At 37.9% G+C, this 23,054-nt stretch overlaps 1 long non-coding RNA gene across 1 annotated transcript in view; it reads right to left on the bottom strand.

The window, feature by feature from the left end:
- Positions 1 to 5,658: 5,658 nt before the first annotated feature.
- LOC135321502 (uncharacterized) overlaps positions 5,659 to 23,054 on the bottom strand; it is a 32,339-nt gene continuing 14,943 nt past the window's right edge. Inside the window, exons 2-4 of the long non-coding RNA XR_010381317.1 lie at positions 9,734 to 9,817; positions 6,625 to 6,873; positions 5,659 to 6,088 (exon numbers count right to left, since the gene is read on the bottom strand). This is a non-coding gene — a long non-coding RNA (uncharacterized LOC135321502). The remainder of the gene's footprint in view (positions 6,089 to 6,624; positions 6,874 to 9,733; positions 9,818 to 23,054) is intronic.

Here is a 23,054-nt window from a genome sequence, read left to right as displayed (position 1 = left end):
GAAGAGCAAAGTCATATAGGACAAATTGAAAACAAACACTGAGATGACAGACTTAAAACTATGTCAGTAATTACATTAAATATGAAAGGACTGAACATCACAACTAAAAGGCAGATATTATTAGATTGACTAAAAATAGACCTGACAATATTCTTTATAAGACAAACTTTGAATATTACAGAACACAGAACAGTTGAAAGTAAAAGGATAGAAACATACATATCATGTACCATGTAAACACTAACCACAAAAAGCTTGAAAATTAAAGTTACTAAGTTTTAAGGTGAAAAGTATTCCCAGATATTCCCGGGGGCTTTTAATATTGATAAAAGGGTCAATCCAATAGGAAAATATAATAATTCTTAATATGTGTATGTGCCTGAATGCATGCCTGATAGCATGCATTCAAAATGTGAAGTAAAAATTGACAGAAATAAAAGGATGGATAGATAAATCCGTAATTAGAATTGGAGATTTAAAAACATATCTTTCTGTTATTCATAGAACAGGCAGACAAAAATTAGTCTCAATAAATAAAATGAATAATCTGACCTAAGCAGACATTTACAAAGCATTTACAGAATATTATAGCCAACAACCATGAAAAAGAAAAAAGAACATATGCCGTTTAAGATCATTCGCAAAAATAGACCATATACTGGGCTATATAGCAAGTCTCGATACATTTCAAAGGACCAAAGTCATATGACATATGTTTTGTGACAATGGAATCAAGTTAGAAATCAGTAACAAAAAATAGGAATCATTCAAATATTTGGAAATCAAGCAACATACTTTTACATTATCTATTGGTTAAAAAAGAAATCAGAAGGTAAATTAGAAATTTTTTTTTAAATTTAAGTATAGTCATCTAACAATGTTGTATTAGTTTCTGGTGTACAATATAGTGATTCAATTATATATATACTTTTTCATATTCCTTTTCATTGTAGGCTGTTACAAGGTATTGAATATACTTCCCTGTGCTATACAGCAGGACCTTGTTGTTTATCTGTTTTATATATAGTAGTTAGTATCTGCAAATCCTGAACTCCCAGTTTACTCCTCCCCAACCCCTTTCCCCTGCCCAGTAACATAAGTTTGTTTTCTATGTCTGCGAGTCTGTTTCCACTTTGTAAATAAGTTCATTTGTGTCTTTTTAAAAAAATTCCACATAGAAGTGATATCATATGGTATTTTTCTTTCAGTTTCTGGTTTATTTCACTTAGAATGATGATCTTCAGTTCCATTCATGCTGCTGCAAATGGCATTATTTCATTCACAAACTATTTTGAATGAATAATAATAACACAAATTAGCAAAAATCGTGAGATACAAATAAAACAATGCTTAGTAGGAAATTTACATGTTCTAAAAGCGTATGCTGAAAAAGAGGAAAGTTTTAAAATCAATGAGATAAGCTTCTACTTCAAGAACCTGGAAAAGAAAAGCAAATCAACAAAAAGTGTGCAAGATCTATATGCTAAAAACTATCAAACATCGCTCAGAAAAATTAAAGAAGATCTAAATAAATGGAGAAATATACCACAGGCTTGATATTATTAAGACAGCAATTCTTCCTAAATTGATCTATAGATTTAACACTATTCCAATCAAAATCCCAGAGGGCTTAATTTTTTGTGCATAGAAATGAATTATCTGAATCTACAGTTTACCGGGAAAAGCAAAGGACATAGACTAGTGAAAACAACCTTAGAAAAAAAAAAAAAAAAAAAGAACCAGGTTGGAAGACCTATACTGACACATATTTAACTGACTCTAAAGCTTTGGTAATTAAGATAAAGAGGTATTGGCAAAAAGATAGACAAACACAGCAACAGAACTGAAGAGAGAGTCAAGAAATAAACCCATGTACATCTGGTCACTTGATTTACAACACTGACACTCAGGCATTTCAAAGAAAAATGACAGTCTTATTAATAAGTGATGCTAGAGCAACTGGATATTCATACGAAAAAGAAATAAAATTTGACATTTATCTCTTACTATATACAAAAATCAATTCTGGGTAGAGCAGGTGTAAATTTGAAAGGTAAAACTACCTTGAGATAATGGGGAACAAACAGCACTAACTGTAACAATTTTTAATTGATAAGTTGGTCTTCATCAATATTTTAAAATCTATTTAATGAAAGATACTGTTAGGAAGTGAAAAGGCACTCCAGAGCCTGGAAGGACATATATCTAACAAAGGACTTGTATTCAGAATGTATGAAGGAGTCTTACAATTCAATAATAATAGGGCAAACAACCTAATTTTTGAAAAGGCAAAAGATTTAAGGAGATAATTTACAAAAGAAAATATCTAAATTGTCAATAAGCATAAGAAAAACATTCAACAACATTACTTATCAGAGAACTGCAAATTTAGAATACAGTGAGATATTTCTATACACCCACCAAAGTTCTACAGTTAAAGACTGACAGCTTCTAGTGTTAGCAAGATGTGGAATAATTGAGACTCTCATACATTGCTGTTTGGCTGTTTTTATTCAAAGTTAAACATGTGTCTTTTCTATGGCACAGCTTTGTCCATGAGAAGACTTATGCCAGACCCTTTCATAGCATATTAATTTAGAATGGTCAAAAATTAGGAACCACCCAAATATTCATCATAAGAAGAATGAAGGAGTAAGTCAAGGTCTGCTCATGCAATGGAATGGAACACATCAATAAAAAAGAATGTGCTGATATATACAACAAGAATGAAACTGAAAAAGATGTTGAGAGCAAAAGGAGACAGATACAAAGGAGTATGTAGTTCAGGATTCCATTTATATGAAGTTCCGGGAGAGGCAAAGCTGTTCCACAGTGATTGATAGAAGTTAGCACAGTGGTTATCTCAGGGTTGGTTTTGCCCAGGAAGATACTATGGGAACTTTTTCGGGGAGATGGACATGTTCTGCATCTTGATTGGTGGTAGTTACACAGATTCACAAATATGTAAATGTTTATCAAGCTGTGTTTTTAAGATTTGTATACTATACTCTGTACAAATTATACCTTAATAAGTAACTTTGCATACTGAATATGTGATATAGTAAAAAATAATCTATAAACTACGTAAATTTGTAAAATTTTGACAATGTGTTACCTCAAATACAAAAGGAGAAAGAAAAATAAAGGATCTTTAGCTTGTAGTGTGAGAAATGAGTAGCTCGAATGGCTGAATTCCACTCAGGGTTGTTCATAGTAAGTTAATGCTTTGAAGGTCAATATTTACTTTTAAAGGATAGCGATGATTTCTACAGAGAAATTTATGTAAAATGTGAAAAAGGGAGGCTGACAAAGACATAATCAGGCTCAACAGAGTATAAACATTTCCAGGAACCAGAAAAGGAACAGGACATGAAAGAGGGAGAGGCCTGCTGAAACCATAGGCGTGCTGGGGCTCAAAGTAACTACTAAAAAGTGAAAATAAAAAATAATAGGAGAAAGATCACCCTTACCTTACAAAGTCTCTGAGGATAGAAAGGGTACATAGAAAACTCTTTCATTTAATGCAAATACAGGACGAGGAAGAAGATGGGTAAAGAGGATGTGAAACAGAAAACCCAAACTAAGACAGCAGAAATGAGAAAAATTCTAATACATTTAAAAGAACTATCTTCACCTATTAAAAAATATTATCATATCGATTTTAAAAAACAAATCTTGATATATGCTATATACAGGGAACAAAACTACTAGAAAATGATCCAGAAAGGTTGAAAATAAAGGTATGGAAATAGATAAACTTAGTAAGTACTAACCAAAGAAAACTGATGTTGCAATGCTGATATATAATAAGATAAAATTTAGAATTAAATGCATTAATTAGGATTAAAAGGAGGACTATAAGGAAATGAAAGGATTCAAGAAGATAAAAACATTTATAAACATCTATGTATCCTACAGCAGAGCCTCAAATTATGTATAGCAAAAACCAACAGACTTATAAAGATAAAATGAAAAAAATCATATTAAAAGTGTCACTTCAAAAACATTCAAAGAGACAAAATAATTAATAGGAATAATCTAATGGTACTTTGATAATTTGACCAATTTTAAAGGACTGACATCAGACTAGAGTGACTAATCACCCTGGTTTGCTTGGGACTAAGGGGTTAAGTGCTAACATGGGGAGTGTCTTGGGTGAACCAGGATGACTAAGGACACTAATTCTCTGGCCATAATGCAAGTAAAACAGAAGCCCTGTAAGTATTTCAGTCTGTATCTATAAAAGACAGTAAGTCTTGTTTTTACACTCCAAATTAACAACAATCCCATATTATCCACAGGATAATATCCCTGGGTAGGCTCAACATCCAGGAACTGTTAAAATTTCCAATTGTATCATAAATACCATATTTTTACAAGTTGTTTGAATCAGAATCCAAAGTATGAATACTGCAATTGATAAATATGTCCTCTAAGTTGCCATTTAATCAATAGGTTCTCCTCTATACTTTTTTCCCTTGCAATCTATTTTCTTAATGAGTTGTTTGTCCTACAGAATTTTCTACAGTTTGGATTTTGCCAATTGCTTATCTGTGGTTTAGATAGAATTAGAGGTTTAATCACACCCAGGTTCAAAGGTTTTGGCATGACTGTCTCATTTATGTCAATATCCACTGAGTTTTTAATTTTAGTTATCATGGTTTCATTTAATTATATTCGGTTCTTTTTTCAAATCTGCTTGGTCTTTTAAAAACTAATCTCTTGATCCTTATGCATATTTTCAACGCCCTCTTTTATTTCTTTAATCATGGTAAACAGGCTTATTTAATATTTTGTGTCTAATTTCAATGTCTTCAATCTCTGTAGGTTTGGTCCTCCTGGATCTTGTGCACATGTCCTGTTTCCTTGTGAGCTCACGATACTCAGAAATGTGTCTGAAGGAATTTTTTGAGGTCTATCTTGAAAGTACAAATATAATAAAGAGACTCAGAACGCCAACATCTGGAGCCACAATCCCAAGTGGACCCAGAGGAGTGGCCCCAGGAGCAGAATAAGACAGATGACACATGACAGAGGTCACTACTACACTCTAGTTACAAACTGATCACCATGCCACGTGACTCCCAGGAGAGGCAACAGCCCCTGAGACCTCTAGCGTCATCTTCCTGTCTCTGCCTGGGGATGTTACATGTCCCCTGTCTTTTCTCATTATACCCTGAGGCTCCAATAGAATCTCCCAGAGGAGGAACAAACAAGCTGGGGCCAGAGGATGACTAACAAAGAGAAGTAGCCACATGTTTCAAAGCAGTTTTGAAAGAAAATCATCAGATTTGCTACAAATAACACTCAGTTGTGGAGAAAATGTATGAGAGTATAAATGAAAAAAGTCAATTACTAAAGCCAGGTGATGGGGACATGGGCATCCATTATATTCTTCTGTCTATTTCTGTATATGTATATATTTGGAGAATTGTGAAATTCTCTGAAATAAAAGATTTTTTAAAAAATTCAAAACACCAATAGATGGTTTTAACAATAAATGACATAAAATAAACTGGAAGATATATTGGGGAAAATTATACAGAATGCAGCAGAGGGAAGAAAAAGGAAGTTGAGAGACCGGAGCAGGTATTGAAAACTGGAGGGTAGGACCAGGGACAAAAATAGAGGAAGAAGAGTAAATGAGGAGGGTGGCAGTGAAAGGTGAGTAGTCCTGAGAATTCACTTAGAAGGGGTAATGGATGTTTTTGGCTTTGTAGATCCTCCATATGGATACATTCAGAATCTTTCCTTAATGTCTCTGAAGAAAGGGGTATATATGCTTTGGGCCACATACGGTTCCCCGGCAACCACCCTCACTTCAAGCAAGGCCTTAGCTGGCAGGCAGGCTCGCCCCATCTTGGCGACGTGCTGCTACTTGTGAAGGGGATTTGGACACTGACTTCCTTCCTCGTCTTCAATCTCTTCACGTGGTAGACTATCAGCAAATGTCAAAATCACTAAAAATGTAGTGTTTTCAGATGTTCCAGGTGAATGTTATTTTTCTTTGAAAAGTGGACCAACCTTTTCAATCATCATCATTAGGTCACAAATATGCTACATGTTTAGATGATTAGGGGAAAGTCTTCTGTAAAACAAACAAAAAACCCTTCATTTTAAAATGTCAACAGCAAACCAGAGGAATATTTTCAAGACTATGATAGACAACTGGATAATATAGGTATTATTTTAAAGTACACAGAATTGTCAAGAAAAAAACTCATACTTATCTGTGGTATTAATTTTCAGTATTGTATTAGGAATATTAATTTTTAATTTTTAAAATTTTTAATAAACTTTTTTAGAGTCATTCTAGGTTTATAGAAAGATTACAGAGAAAGTACTCTTGTACACAGTCTCACCCATTACTAACATCTTGCATTAGTGTGGTGCATTTGTTAAAACTGGTGAACCGATACTGACACATCATTACTAACTAAAGTCCATAGTTTACACTGGGGCTCATTCTCTGTGTTGTACAGGTCTATGGGTTTTGACAAATGCATAAGGTCATATATCCACCATTACAGCATCACGTAGAATAGTTTTACAGCCCTAAAATGCCCTGTGTTCTACCCGTTCAAACCTTCCTCCCTTTTCCTGAACCTCTTGACAACCACTGACCTTTTTCTTGTCTCTATAGTCTTGCCTTTTCCAGATGGCAGATGGTTGGAGTCATGTCATGTATTTCTCTGCTCACGTTGACAGAGAAGATAACCCAAACTGGGTGACTTAAACAGTGGATTTTTTTTCTCACAGTCCTGGGGGCCAGAAGTCCAATATCAAGATGCCATCGGGTTGGTGTTTGGTGAGGCCTCTCTTCCTGGCTTGCAGATGGTCTCCATCTCTCTGTGTCCATACGTGGCCTCTTGTCTGTGCACGTGCAGAGAAAGAGAGTGAGTGCTGCTGTCTTTTCCTCTCTTATAAGGACATCAGACCTATCCAATTAGGGCCTCATCCTTATGACTTCATTTAACCTTAATTACCTCCCCAAATGCCCTATCTCTAAATACAGTCAAATCGGGGGTTAGAACTTCAACATTTGAATTTTGGGAGGATACAATTCAGTCCATTACATACCATATGTAACCTTTTCAAACTGGTTTCTTTCACAAAGCAATATGCACTTAAGGTTTCTCCATGTCTTTTCATGGTTTAATAGTTCATTTCTTTTTTTAGTTAAATAATATTCCCACGTTTGGATGTATAAGTTTGTTTATCCTTTCACCAACTGAAGGACTGCTTGGTTGCTTCCACTTTTTGGCAATCATGAATAAAGCTGCTACAAACATTCATGTGTAGATTTTTGCAAAGATGCATGTTTCCATCTCATTTAAGTAAATACTAAGGAACACAATTACTGGATTTTATGGAGCCTGTGTTTATTTTTGTAAAAACTACCAAACTGTCTTCCAAAGTAGCAACACCATTTTGCATTCCCACCAGCAACGACTGAGAGTTCCTATCCCTTCACATCCTCACCAGTATTTGGTGTTGTCAGTGTTTTGGGTTTTAGCCATACAAAGAGGTATGTAATGGTTTTTTTAATTTGTGATTTTCTAATCATATATGACGTTGAGCAATCTTCTCATATGCTTATTTGCCATCTGTATGTATTCTTTGGTGAGACGTCTGTCCACATTGTTTGCCCATGTCTCAATTGGTTGTTTTCTTATTACTGGGTTTTAAGAGTTCTTTCTATATTTTGGATTCCAGTCCTTTATCAGGGATGTGCTTTGCAAACATTGTCTCCCAGTCTGTGGCTTATCTTTTCATTCTCTTAACAGTGTCCTTCACAGAACAGAAGTTTTAAATTTTAGTGAAATCCAACTTATCAATTTTTTCTTTCATTGACCATATTTTTGATGTTGTATCTAAAACTCATCACCAAGTCCAGGGTCACCTAGATTTTCTCTTATCTTCTAGAAATCTTATAGTTTTGCATTCATAGGTCTATAATCCATTTGAATTAATTTTTTTAAAAAGTGTGAAGTTTGTGGCTAGATGGTGATAATGAGGAGGAGGAGGAGGAGGATTTGTATGTGGGCATCCAGTAGTTCCAGCATCCCTTGTTGAAAAGACTTTCCGTTCTCCACTGAATTTCCTTTGTTCCTTTGTCAAAGAACAGTTGACTATATTTGTGTGGGTCTATTTCCAGACTATCTATTCTGTTCTATTTATCTATTTGTCTATTACTTCACCAATACTGCACTGTCTTCACCACAGTAACTTTATAGTAAGTCTTGAAGTCAGGTAGAGTCAGTCCTCTGACTTTGCTCCTTTTCAGTGTTGTATTGGCTCTATATGAGTCTTTTGCCTTTCCATATAAACTTTTGAATCAGTTTGTTGATATCTACAAAGTAATTTTCCGGGAGTTTGACTGAGAATGTGTGGAATCAATAAATTAAGTTGAGAAGAACTAACATCTTGGTGAATTTGAGCTTTCTTATCCATGAACATGGAATATCTCTCCATTTATTTAGGTATTTTTAAATTTTATTCTTTTATTTATTTCAGCAGCATTTTATAGTTTTTAAAAATATAGATCTTGTACTTTTTATATTTATACCTAAGTATTTCTTTAAAAAATTTTAGTGCTAATGTAAACAGTGTCTTTTTAACTTCAAATTCCAATTGTTTTTTGATGCCATATAGGAAAATAATTGATTTTTAAATATTGACCTTGTATCCTGCAATTTTGATGTTACTGCTTATCAATTCCAGCAGTTTCTTGATTGGTTCTTTGGTATTTTCTACATAGATATTCATGCCATCTGGGAACAAATTCTTTCATTTCTTTCTTTCCAATCTGTATATTTGTTTGTTTTTATTTTCCTGTCTTATTGCATAAGCTAAGATCTCCAATCTGATGTTGAATAGGAGAAGAGACATCCTTATTCCCAATTTTAGGGGGAATGCATTTAGTTTCTCATTATTAAGTATAACCCTAGCCATACAGATGTTCTTTATCAAGTTAAGGAAGTTCCTCTGCATTCTTAGCTCGCTGAGAGTTTTGCTCATAAATGGATGTTGCATTTGTCAAATGTTTTTTCAGCATCTGTTAATATGATTATATGATTTTTCTACTTTAATCTGTTGATGTGATGAATCAAAATAGTTGATTTTTGAATGTTGAACCAGCCTTGCATACCTGGAACAAATTTCATTTGGTTGTAGTGAAGTATACTGATGTCTGCAACTAACTGAAATGTGTTAAAAAAAATTAGATGGATAGAGTGATGTGTTTGAAAGATTTTATAATAAAATGTTGGAAAACATTATAAATCTATATGGGCAAGGACTGTAGTAACAAATACAAATATAAAAGCAGAAGTGATTAGATTTATGGTGTTTTTGTTACTGTGGCTAATTTTTTTCTCTCTTCAATTTGAAGTACTCTGAATGTTGCTAAAAATTAAAAAAAAAAAAAAAAAAGAAATCAGTGGTAAATCCCCACTGGGTTTTTAAAAGCTCCTTAATTCCCTAAAAATATGTTCTTGTTTTAAAACTCGGCCTAAAGGTCAAAATTCCAACCAATATAACTGTTTTTCACTAGCAGCAGAAATACTCCTCTGAGCTCTGCTTTTTTTTTCCTTATGACTTAAATTCTAGTTAAACACACGATTAATTAAATATTTTCTTAATGTTTTAATTTCATAAGGGCAGGCAATACAGACAGGAATGAAGGAATTAAACTTGTAGTAAAGTAAAAAAGTGTCCACCAGCAACTTACCAAATGTCTATTCATCACCAGTTGGATTTGGGTTATGATTTCTCTGCTCTTGTTCTACATTTGGGTTGCTCTTTTATTGTAACTCTGAAAAACATTTTTTAAGAGAAAAGAGGACTAAATTACCCAACAAGAATGTTTTTAATAAACAGAGTTTAAATTCAAACATCTTAAGTCCAGAAATATCAAAAGGAAATGTTTACTGTTGCATTTTTTTCTCAGTTGTTTTTCAGCCTTATTTAGAGAAAAGATTTGACATTTCAGATGAATAAGCTTAAGTATCCATAATATTCAAGTTACTGTGCTAGGCATATTTTGGAAATGTAACAATGAAATAGATGAAGTCCTTATTTTGTAGTGCAGAAATCTCAACATTTCAAACATCCCCCAATGCAGACTGTAAGGGCAACCAGCAGAAGGAGAGGGGAGAGTAGAGCTGACTGTAGAGAAGAGGGCATGTGAGCTTAGAGGCAAGGCAGCTTCAAGGAAAAAGTGTTTTAGGAAAGGGGGTGTATTAAGGTTTTCCAGAGAAATAGAAAAAAAAGGTGTATACAGAGGGAGAAAGACTTCTTTAAGGAATTGGCTTATCTCCAAAATCTTCAGGGTGGGCTGGCAGGCTGATGATGCAGACAAGAGTTCCAGTTTGAGTCCTAAAGTGGTCTGGTGGAGGAATTTCCTCTTTTTCTAGAGAGGTCAACCTTTGACTGATTGGATGAGGCCCACCCACATTATGAAGAGTAATCTGTGTTACTCAAAGTCTACTGATTTAAATTTTATCTCATCTAAAAAAATACCTTCACAGAAATATCTAGAATAGTATTTGACCAAATAACTGGGTACCATGCATGGCCCATCACAAAGGGAGAAGCACATTGTCAGGCCTGGGGAAGAACAGAAGACCTGTAAGAGGGATCATCTGTAGTAGGGATTATTCACAAAGCAAAGTTAGAGAGAAGGGAGTGGGCTATGATCAAGAGGGGTTGTCCTTAGAAAGAAGGATGCTAAAGGATGGGTTAGGTCATAGGTTAAGGCTTTTGAGATGAAGAGGAAAAAGCTGAAAGAGACTCATGTCAGACAACTTCTGTCTCTCAGGGGAGAATAAGATATTTGCTGGAACGGAGGGCTGGGGGTTGGTGGCAGCTAAAGGCACATTTTGGGGACCAGGATGGGGTTTGAGAATGCAGAAAGTATTAGAACTCAGAATGATTTTTTTATTTTTTAAGAAATGTTGAACCTAAGTTGGGTTTCTCCTCCCCTCCCCTCTCACTCCCTCCAAAGCATGATTTCTAAAAAAGGAGGAACTGTGGAATTATACCAACTGGAGTTTGAATCCCAGGAACCCACTCACCAACCCACTATGTGATCTTGGGAAAACTATATAAACTCTCATAGTCTCTGTTGTAAAGAGTAAATAAAATGACCTGTGTAAAAGTGTTGAGAACAGTAAGGGGTGCTTGACTGGGGTGATTTTGCCCCTTAAAAAACATTTGGCAATGTCTAGAGACATTTTTGGTTATCACAACTGGTGGAGGGAGGGTGGAGGAGTGCTCTTGGTATCTTTGGGGTAGAGGCCAGGGAGGCTGCTACACATTATTCAACATACAGGCAGCGTCCCCTACCCCAACAAAGAATGACCCAGTTCAAAACTTCAGTGGTGCCAGGGTTGAGACACCCTGCTTAGAACAATGCCTGAGGCATCATAAACACTACATGTTGGTTTCTGCTGCTCTATTAATCACGGCAAACCAAATGGAGTAGAATTTTTACCCATAAGTGGCTACATCTGATGGTTTATTTTCTAAAATATTTCAAGTACTCTGTTGTTTGAAGAAGATTAAAGTGTAATTTAGAGACAAAAAAAAAAAAAAAAGAGAGAAGGGACTCTATCCAGAAATAAAATTCTTACACAAATAAAATAGGAAAAAGATCAACAAATTCAAGAAATACCCAAAGTCTAACACCTCCTTATATAAAGGCCTCCGTAGTTCATTTTAAAAAGCTCTGGGTGGGGAGTGGGTATAGCTCAGTGGTAGAGCGCATGCTTAGCATGCATGAGGTCTAGGAGGTCCTGAGTTCAATCCCCAGTACCTCCATTAAAAAATCAAATCAAATCAATAATAATTAGAAAAAAGAAGCTCTGGGCCATGACAGACTAGTTCTAAGGTGTTATATGCGATCAACCAACCTTTGAGGGAAACTTTGAACTGATTGGGATTTACATTTATAATCTTTTTCAAACACTTCCCCTCTATTGATGACATATTTTGGAAATAAAACAGACAACATGGCCCATTGAATGGTTAGGTTTGATCCAGACTTACATGGAATTTCTTAGCTAAAAATAAAACTGAAAAACCTTCAGCAACTTCGTACATAGTACAGCTGTATCTGAAATATCTCAGTATCTCTGGTTTCTCTAGGAGCACAGACACCAAACAAAGATGCAAAGATAAGGTGACTGTAGTTTTTCTAAATCAATTTGACCTATTTCTGTCAAAAATTCAAAGAATTTCTATTCTATTTTATGGAGCTCAGTGGGAGGAAGGCTCTATAAATACATTACCTAGCATTTAGTAATGTTACCACACCTTAGATCCCACATTTGTTTCATCTTTTTCCTTACATTGTGAACAAAACTTGCAGAAATAAAACATGCCAACCTTGCAAAAATTTGCCCTCTCAAAGGCTTTTGCTTGTTAAATGTGGTCAGGAGCCTTGAAAATTACTTCGAATTTGATGATAAGGTTTGAACTAAGGAGTCAGATCAGCTTAAAATAAGTAGAGGAAGAAACTGAGCCCGTGTGCCTGCTCACTGGCCAGTGGCCTGGAATTTGTTCCTTGGCCTCAAGAAACTGATTAAAGTCTAGAGAAAATGAGAGGGAGTGTTATCACTGGAACTGGACAGAAAAATGTCACTGGGGGTTAGGGAGGAGCTGAAGGCCGTGGCTGAAACCATCAATTATGTCACTCTTGTGAGCCAGGGTAAAGCGTTTTCTAAAAATACTAAAAATAGTAGCTGCCTCCTGAGGCCAGCCTACCAGGGGCCCAGCTTTTTATAAATATTCTTTTATTTGATCCTAACAACAACCTTTCAGGGTTAAGATTATCTTTCCCATTTTCCAAATAAGAAAAATCAGAAAGAGAGATTAAGTAAATTGTCTTGAGTTCACCCAGCTGATAAGTAGCCATGGTGGGACTTAAACCTAAAATGAGAGAAATGTTGGGATGACGGAAAACTAAAACTTGATACATGCTTGTCCACAATGAAAATAGAGCTATTGTAGGTTTTACACAATGAATGAACTTCATTTTTTAAACAGTTTCAGGTACATATATTTATAAATTATCTATAATCACACAAGAAAATGACCATCAGTTGGAATCTCTCAAACTCCATATAACCATTCCCTGCACCTTTTCTATGGTTACACACACATACCCAATTTGGCAGAAATAAAAGCCACGCTCTTTAAAAACTCAAAGACCGTGTCTTAATAATATAGGTTTTATTTTACTTTCCTCCTACTTTCTTCATCCTCCACTTACTCCCACATTCTATCAATAACATGTTACCCATACTTCTTTCTTCGTTCATGTAATTATAACCAAACATACAGGTTCATGTAAGAGAATACAATCATGTCTGCATATACGTACACATGCAGGTTTGGGGGTAGTTGCTTTTTAATTGACAGAATCATCTCAGTGCATTCCACCTAATTACACTCAGAGGAAATCCCTCCACAGCAGCTGGTTTGGACCAGGCTTATTCCTGGCAATGGCAGCTTGATGTCCCAGAGTCTAGACAAGCCACGGTATATTCAACCGACTTCCTTTAACGGGCGCTCACTTTGTTTCTATTTTTCTGCCATGAAATCAAAACTGTCGTCATAAACATCCGTCGAGGTAGCCTTGCTTTATTTTGAGCCTTGAAATTCTCCCTTTCCTTCAGTCACCAGCTCCCTCAATTTCATCTCCAACCCCATCTGGAATCTGCTCTCTCCCCGCCTCCAGGACTACTGCCGGGCTGGAACGCACATGACATTTAGTTTAAACTATTGTAGTTGGCATTTAACTGATCTTTCTACGTTTGATATTTAATCCTTCTCTTTCACTTTATCTCCCTCTCACAAGAACAAATCCTTCAGCTTCCAAGATTATCTTTCCAAAGCACAAACTGACCTTATCTTTCCTGGTAGCTCCCTATGTGTACACAGTACAGCTGGCTGAGAGAAACAGTAACGCATTGAGGCAACACATGGAAACCAGCACTCAGACTGGATACAGGGCCGGTGAGAAGGAGTGGGGACCATGGTCACACTCAAGACCGGCTGCCTGTGCCACCTCATTTGTCAGCTCCAACTTAGCTTCCACTGACTACTGCCACAAGGGAATGTGAACTAGACTTGTGTACTTTCATTTTTTGCAGAAAAACCCTAGAAATTAGGATTTTCATGGTAACCTCCTGATTTACTAGCTACACCAAATCCTCTGTAATCTGAAGCATTGGTCCTAAGATCAAATGTTGATTGTTAAGATCTGTGTGTTATCCCCATCTCTCACTGCCCCTCCCTTCCTACCCTCCACTCTACAATCTATTGTTTTAATTGAAGTATAGTCGATTTACAATATTGTGTTAATTTCTGGTATACAGCACGGTGAGTCAGTTGTCCACATATATGTTCCTTTTCATTAGCGGCTATTACAAGGAACTGAATATAGTTCCCTGAGCGAGACAGTGGGACCTTGTTTGTTACCCTTCACTCTAAACGTTGGTGATCACTCCCTGTTCATTCACCCTCTACCAGGCTACTTAAACGTTATGAAGGATGTTTGATTTAATTGGTGCTTCATCTCTGGATCTGGTCAGAGTCGGGGTACAACGGAAACAGAAGGGAAAGCATAGCAGAACGAGGAAGCTGACATTAGAGATCCTGGGGTCCCTTGCCTCACCTGGGAGTCACGTGGAGGCACAGAAATCAGCTTCCGGTTACATGGGGAGTGAGGGAGTGCCCTCCGCCATAAGTGACCACTACACTCTACTCTGGGCCTACATCTCTGATCTGTGCAGTCGGAATCCCAGCTCCATTTCTTGATCACCTATCATGGGCCAGACCGCAGCTTAGGACATTCACATACAGTTTCACAGTGATGCTTCACCACCACTCTCCCAGGCAAGTGTTGTCACACCAAATTTTCACATAGGGAACAGGGGGACCGAGAGGTTCATTGGCTTGACCAAAATCATGTAACTAGTAAGTGGCAGCATTCAGCGTCCAACCTTAGTCTCCCAACCCCAAGTACATTTCCATCGAGGGCACTGTTGTTACAAGCCCGAGAGTGACTCAGTGCCACATTCAGAGAATAGCCTTTATTATTACTCATTGGATACATGATGGAAAATATAGTTTGCCCGAGATTGTCTTGATCTTGTTAAAGATCTTTATGGAAGGTTTGCTCATGTCATGTAATTATTTATATTTCCCAAACCAAAAAAAAAAAGTTACTAATAATAGACATAAAGGTATTATGAGCTTCCAAGCTTGATATATAAATGGTTCTGCTCCATCAGCCTCAATTTACATGTCTATAAACTCAGCTTTACAAGAGTCTCTCTCCCCCAGCAAGGCCCTATGAAATCCCATCTCGGGGAGACTTTCTGGTTGGGGTCCAGTGTTTTCATCCTAGCTGCCTTCCCTGGGGTCCACATCCTCTGCAGGTTTTTTATTTATACTTATTTGTGATGGCTCTAAGTTGGGTCTTAGGAATTTCTGTGGGAAATCTGATTTCTTCTGATAATCTTGCCTACTCTCCCTGACTCACAGATGGCAGTGGTAGAGAATCTCTTAATTCTGCTCCCGTTTTTGGAGACCTTTTCATTTTCTCAGTTAACATGAAACATCTAAATTACGGGTACTGCAATTAGTGCTGGAGACAGAAAAGCTTCGACGCCCTTGAGGTTCTCACAGTCCAGTCTGGGAAGCGGATATGGAAACAAATAATTCTGTAAAGGGGTAACAGGTTCCCAGGTCCATGGTGGACACACAGGAGGGCGAGATCAAAACCGCTTATCAGAGAGCAGGTCCAAAACAGAGAAGGGCAGCACCGAGGGACCCGACTGCCAGGTTTCTTTGGGGAACACATCATTGCTTCTCCTTGGGCCACAGTGAAAGATGGAGAAAGTCAATGGTTCTGCAGGTTTGTGGAGAGCCAGCAGTTGTTCCTCAAATTACCTGATCATGGTGGCTCCCATCAGAGTAAATGTAAACTGAGGGTAAATGTCACCTTACCTTTTAATTTTTCTTATCATCATATTTGCTTATTTTCTCAATCTGTGTTATTCCAGAAGCCCTGGGTTTTTAAACATGCAGAGCCATATCTACACTACCTAATGAGAAAAAGGTTTTGATCAAACCTTGGGATTAAAAGTTAACAAAGAAGATTCCAGCCACAGCAAGTCATGTCCCTTCTACAAGGTTGAGTCATCGCTTAGATCTGACCAGAGACCATGAAGCAGCTCCTCTTCCTGTCTTTCCATTGCTAAAACTTTCCAAGTACATTTCCATGACAAACAAGATTCAGCCTTAGAAAGGGAGCTGTTCTATTTTGGCCTGAGTCTCTTGGGAAATCAAGTTTAGGAAAGAAAGCTAAGTGATACAGCCTTAGTCATGGCCAGGCCTGGCAGGGGCCACTGCTTCTCCCAAGGTTACAATATCCCTAATGACCTAAAATGTGACAAGAGATGTCACATTTCTTGGTCCATTTCTGGAGGGGTCCATTTCTGGAGGGGTATACAAATGACCCCATTAACCTAGGGGCCCCACACAGGGTGGGCAGTTATGAAGTCTACTGGTGCATTAATGGAGGGCTTGGGTTGTACTGAAGACAATTAGATAAAATCTTTGGTCACGACAGCCACAGTACTGGGAGACTAAGCCTATGAGTATTGGGAAAAGATGCCTAGAAACTTCACTATTCATGTTTTATTTTAAACTGACAATGACATTGCCTACAATGCATTATTTCTTAAAATGGTAGGAGTCAGCCATATTGTATGAAGTGTTCTTTCTCACGTAGAAAACTGGTTGAGGAGCACTGGAAAATTGTAGATCATTGTAACATGACCAGAATGGGGACCTTGAGGGGTTGGCAAAGGGCTCTTTTGTGATACAGTTGGGTATGGGTGTCTGAATTGCTCACATAAGGCCACAGAAAACCTGAGGGACTGGACTAGGCCAGGTGAAGAAATGCTGGTAACGAGAAGCCAGAACCTTAGAACCAGAAAAGCAGTATTTATCACCACCAGGGCCAGATGAGGTAAAGCCAGGAATTCATTAATGAATTGGTTAATTAACTTTTAAAAAGTCAATTTAATGCTAAGACAACCTTGAACAGAAGCAGAAATAGAGAAGGAGAGGGGCTTGAGATAGACCAGGGAGTGATGTCACCAAGATGGTGGGCTCCAGCCCCTGGATCCACACAAAGATCAGAAATTAGACAGACACCCATGAACAAAAACAGATCAGGAAGAGTTCTGGAGTCCACTTAAGAGATTTCAGCAAGATGGTGGAGCCACACAACAAGGGAAGGAAGACAGTTTCATTTTGCCTGCATCGTTGCACCACACCTTCTCATCTCCCCCTCCCAAGCTGGCACTGCTCAGTGTGAAGGGGGAAGACCCCAGCAAGAAAGAGTTGCCCTCGTAGAGAAAGGATGAGTGAGGTGAGCTACCATCTTCCCCAGCCTTTCAGGGTACCACATGGAGGTCCTGCTTCGGTTTCACCCTGACCAGGGACCACAGAGCTTAGACAAATAGAGATGGCCAGGAATAAGGAAGAAAAGCAGGGGCTCCCAGTAGTAGGCAGCCAGTGGGAGTGATCTTGGTTCTCAGTGACCTGCTCTGCAGATAACTCAACAACTATGAAAGAAGCCAAGGGCCAGCACACCCAGCACGGACCTCCAGCAGATTCCACTAGCTTTCATCTCCCAGGTATTCATCTTTGCTGATACCAGCTACTTGTGTCTCTCCTTGCTCCTCACTCCCTCCCCTAAACCCTGTCAGAGTCCAGGAACCACACAGACAGCTAGTACAGGCCTCTCAGGCTGTGTGAGTGTAAGACACCAGCCTAGATCCCAGTGGCTGACTGTTATCACTGTGTATGTGCTCAGGGCTAGCCCCTCCAGCTGTGCAAATGCACACAGCCAGCTGATGCCCATCACCGGCCTTCACTGCCATGCACATGCCTGCAGGAGAAGGCTGAGGGCCAGGAGAAAGCATGCCAACAGTCAGAGCACCACCCCACCCCCACCTCACCCACCTCACCCCCTCTGCCCCAGCTGCTGTGGGCCCAGGTCTGGCCCTGTCTTCCTGTCACATGCTTGTACTGTGCTCACCTGCAGCTGTGTACCTGCGTGCCCCCGGTCCATCCTCCATCATCAGCCTCCACTGCTATGTGCCCATGGCAAGACCTGACAGCCACAGTGGTGCATACCAATAGCCAGGGCCTCCACAGCTGCCAGTATACCAGGAGTTGGCCCCAGCTGTTGCTGCCTGCCCTGGCCCCTACCACTCTGCGTGTGTTTGCAACTAGCCCCTGCCCTACACAGGGGCCCACAGCTGACCCCACAGCCAAGTGTGCGGGTACCACTGGTCCTGGTCACTACTGGCAGCTGCTGGACCCGGAGGTGCTGCTGGGGACCCACACAGCCCTTACAGCCCCTGAAGACCTTCTGCAGAGCTCACCAAAGACATGCAGTTGTCAGTGCCATGGCCCCAATGGCCTGTACTGATGAGCTACTGTGCCCCCCAGGACTTGGTACCACCACGCACCTATGCACTTGGCTCTCAGCAGACTTCTTAGCAGAGACCTTGCAGAGAAGGAGAGAATGGGATGATATTCCACGTGCTAAAAGAAAGAAACTGCCAATCAAGAATACTCTACTCAGCAAATTTTTCCTTTAGAAGTGGAAGCTAGATAAAGACTTTTCCAAACAAACAAAAGCTGAAGGAGTCCATTAACACTAGTCCTGCCCTACAAAAAATGCTTAAATGAAAAGATGCTAACTAGAAACATGACAACAAATGAAAATAAACAACATAATAAAGGCAAGTATATAAGTCAGATTCAGAATACTCTAATACTGTAATACGGTGATGTGTTAACCACTTAACTCTAGTATAAAGGGTGAAGGATAAAAGTACTAAAAATAGCTTATAGCTACTGTAATTTTATAAGTGGATACCAAATATAAAAAACATATATTGTGACATCAAAAACATAAAATGTGGTGGGAGGGGGATAAAAGGGCAGGGTTTTTGTATATGATCAAAGTTTAGTTGTTACCAGCTTAAAATAGACTATTATATCTATAGGATGTTTCAAGTAAGCCTCAAGGTAATCACAAAACAAAAATCTATGGTAGATACACACTAGGTAAAGAGAAGGGAATCAAAGTATACCACTATGAAAAATCATTAGTTCACAAAGATAGGAGAGAGGAATAAAAGAAAACAGCCAGAAAACAATTAACTAGTTGGCAATGGTGGGTCCTCACCTAGCTATAATTACTTTAAATGTAAATGGATTAATGTGTGACAATGAATATATGCACGTTCATGTATAACTGAAAAATTGTGCTCTACCCTGGAATTCGACACAACATTGTAAAATGACTATAATTCAATAAAAAAGTTAAAAAATATAAATGGATTAAATGCTCCAGCCAAAAGACAGAGAGTAGCTAAATGCATCAAAAAACAAGACCCAACTATATGCTGCTTATATAGGAGACTCACTTCAGCTTCTAGGACACACAAAGGTACAAAGTAAAGGGATGGAAAAAGGCATTCTATGCAGATAAAAACCAACAGAAAACAGGGGTAACTACTCTTATATCAGGCAAAATAGACTTCAAACCATAACAAGAAACAAAGAACGTCATTATATAATGATATAAAGGTCAATTCATTAAGAGGATCTAACAATTGTAAATACATACACCCAACATCAAAGATTAAGCAAATATTAACAGATTTGAAGGGAGTTATAGAAAACAGTACAATAATAGTAGGGCTTTAATACCCCACTTTCAACAATTGACAGATTATCCAGATATAAAATCAATAAGGAAACAATGGACTTGAACTCTACTTTAGATCAATGTACCTAACAGACATATATTGAACAATCCATCTAAAAGAAGCAAAATACATATGCTTCTGAAGTACACATGGAACATTCTCCAGGATAGATCATGTTAGGTTACAAAATAAGTCTTAGCAAAGTTAATAAGACTGAAATCATACCAAGTATCTGTTCTAATCACAATGGTTTAACTAGAAATCAATAACAGCAGGAAAACTGAAACATTTACAAATATGTGGATATTAATACACTTCTGAACAAGTAGCTAAAGATGAAATTAAAAGAGAAATAAAAAACATAGTGAAACAGAATGAAAATGGGGATACAACACACCAAAACCTACGGGATGCAGCAAAAGCACTGGTAAGAGGGAAGTTTATAGCAATGCATGCCTACGTTAAGAAAAAAGAAAGATCTCAAACAAACTTAACTTTATATCTCAAGGAGCTATAGAAACAAGAACTAAGCCCAACGATAGGAGAAGGAGGGAAATAACAAAGGTCAGAGTGGAAGTAAGTGAAATAGAGTATAGAAAAAAAAAGAAAATTTTAAAGAAATTAGGATTTTTTTGGAAAGATAAACAAAACTGATAAGCCTTGACCTAGACTTATCAAGAAAAAAAGAGAGAAGACTCAAATAAATAAAATCAGAAGTGAAAAAGGAGACATTACAACTGATACTACAGAAATACATGGATCATAAGAGTACTATGAACAGTTATATGCCAGTTATAAGTACTGGAAGTCTTAGAGTAATTAGGTACAAGAAAAAAAAAATCTGAACTGGACACCCTAGAAGAGATGGATAAAGTCCCAGAAACATACAATCTACCAAGTTTGAATCATGAAGAAAAAGAAAATCTGAACAGACCAATAACAACTAAGGAGGTTGAATCAGTAATCAAAACCCTCCCAACAATGAAAACCCTAGGACCAGATGGCTTCACAGGTGAATTCTGCCAAACATGTAAAGAATTAATGCCAATTCTTCTCAAACTCTTCAAAAAAAAATTGAAGAGGAGGGAACACTTCTAAACTCATTTTACAAGTTTACCCTTGTAAACTTAAAATACTTGTAAAACAAGTTCAAGAGCACATTAACATGATCATACATCATGATCAAGTGAGATTTATCCTTGGAAAGCAAGGATGGTTCAACATATGCAAATCAATAAATGTGAAATACTACATTAATAGAAAGATAATAATCACATGATCATGTCAATAGATGCAGAAAAAGCACTTAACAAAATTCAACATCCTTTCATGATAAAAACTGTCAAAAAATTGGGTATAGAAGGAACATACCTCAACATAATAAAGGCAGTACATGACAAGCCCACAGGAAACATCATACTCAATGGTGAAGGGCTAAAAACTCCCCTCTAAGATCAGGAACTAGACAAGAGTGTCTGCTCTCACCACTCTTATTCATCATAGTACTGGAAGTCTTAGAGTAATTAGGTACAAGAAAAAAAATCTGAATCAGAAAGGAAAAAGTAAAACTGTCTGTATTTGCAATCACATTATCTTGTATGGAGTAGTACAGAGCAAATTCCAAAGACTCCAAAAAACTCTTGGACCTAATAAATAAATTCAGTAAAGTTTCAGGACACAAAAATCAACCTACATAAATCTGTTGCGTTTCTATAAACAAATAACGAAATATCTGAAAACAAAATTCTTAAAAATCCCCTTTACAATAATGTCAAAAATAATAAAATACTTAGGAATACATTTATCCAATCAAACTAAGTATCTATACACCCATAACAGATGCCTATACCAACGGAATAGAATTGGGAGCCACAAATAAAACCACACATATACAGTCAACCAATATTTGACAGGAAGCCAGAAATACTCAATGGGCTGAGGGGCAGGGGAGATGGGGAGAAGTTAGTCAAAGGGTACAAACTTTTAGTTACAAGATGAATAAATTTCAGGTCTCTAATGTACAGCATGGTGATTATAGTTAATAATACTGTACTGTAATCTTGAAAATTGTTCTGAATGTAAGGCTTTAACATTCTCACCCTAATGACAACCAAAACAATGATAATTCTGTGACCTTTCTGTGGTAAATATTCCACATCTTGTAGGTGTAGCAACTCATCACATAGTGCACCTTAAATTAAAATGATATTATATGTCAACTATATCTCAGTAAAGCTGCAGGGAAAAAGAAGGCTTGGGGTTAAAGGCTCGGGAAGAAGGGGCCCTGAATGGGAGAGCACTGAAGTTGACTTTACGAGTTGTCATTGAGGGGTGGTGACAGAATTAAAGAAATCAGACCTGCATCCACACTAAATCCTCCTGGATTTATGCAGTGTTAGAATTCCCCAAAATGTCTGAGAAGTATAGATTATAAAACTCCTCCAGATAACCTTAATTTACTAATGAAGAGGCTGAAGCCCAGGGCACAACTATGCAGGGTCAGAGGGGTCTCCGCATTCTGAGTTCTGGGCTTTCTTTACCACTTCCTCACACTCCATTTCACTGGTGAACTTTTTTAGTTCAACTCAGTCAGCAGTCATTAAGTGCCAGGCCCTCTGGTGGAGGGTGGAGATTCAAAGATGCATTTGAAGATTATGATCTAACTGGTGAGACCGAGAGCTTCAGAACTAATTATTCAATACCAGGTAAAAATTATTAATAGATTTTAATTATATGGGTAAGTGCATAAATAAAGTGTAAAAACGGGGAAATGAAATGATTGTATATGTTCTGATCTCCTTCTGCTAAAAAAAAAAAATACATAGAAACTTGAGAAAAGCAATGTACTACGATTGAGCCAAGTGTTCCGGGACATGCTAAGACCTTGTGTTATAAATACTTGTGCACTTATCTGATTTCTTCCTTGGGGGCCAGGACCAAGTTTTCGTACTCATTTCTGTATGGGTGCATCTGGCTTCAGCCCTGACCCCCAGCAGAAGACGAGTAGTCGCTGAATACTTTCCTTAGGGGGGTCCCCACCCCAAAGGAGCACTCTCCTAAGGAGCAGAGAAGAGTCTAAGAGAGAGGTAGTTAGAATTTTGGTGGGACTGAGGTGGGCAAGGATGTTAAACGATACTCGCCAAAAAGCAAAAAAGCGCCTCCTAGCCTCGCGACAGACGGAAAACTGACGGGCTCCCCCTGGAGGCCCCACAGGATGCTCACGGGGTGACCCAGACCCCAGCC

This window comes from Camelus dromedarius, chromosome 6 (assembly GCF_036321535.1).
Source record: "Camelus dromedarius isolate mCamDro1 chromosome 6, mCamDro1.pat, whole genome shotgun sequence".
Taxonomy (NCBI): domain Eukaryota; kingdom Metazoa; phylum Chordata; class Mammalia; order Artiodactyla; family Camelidae; genus Camelus; species Camelus dromedarius.
This window is presented reverse-complemented; position numbering and strand designations above follow the sequence as displayed.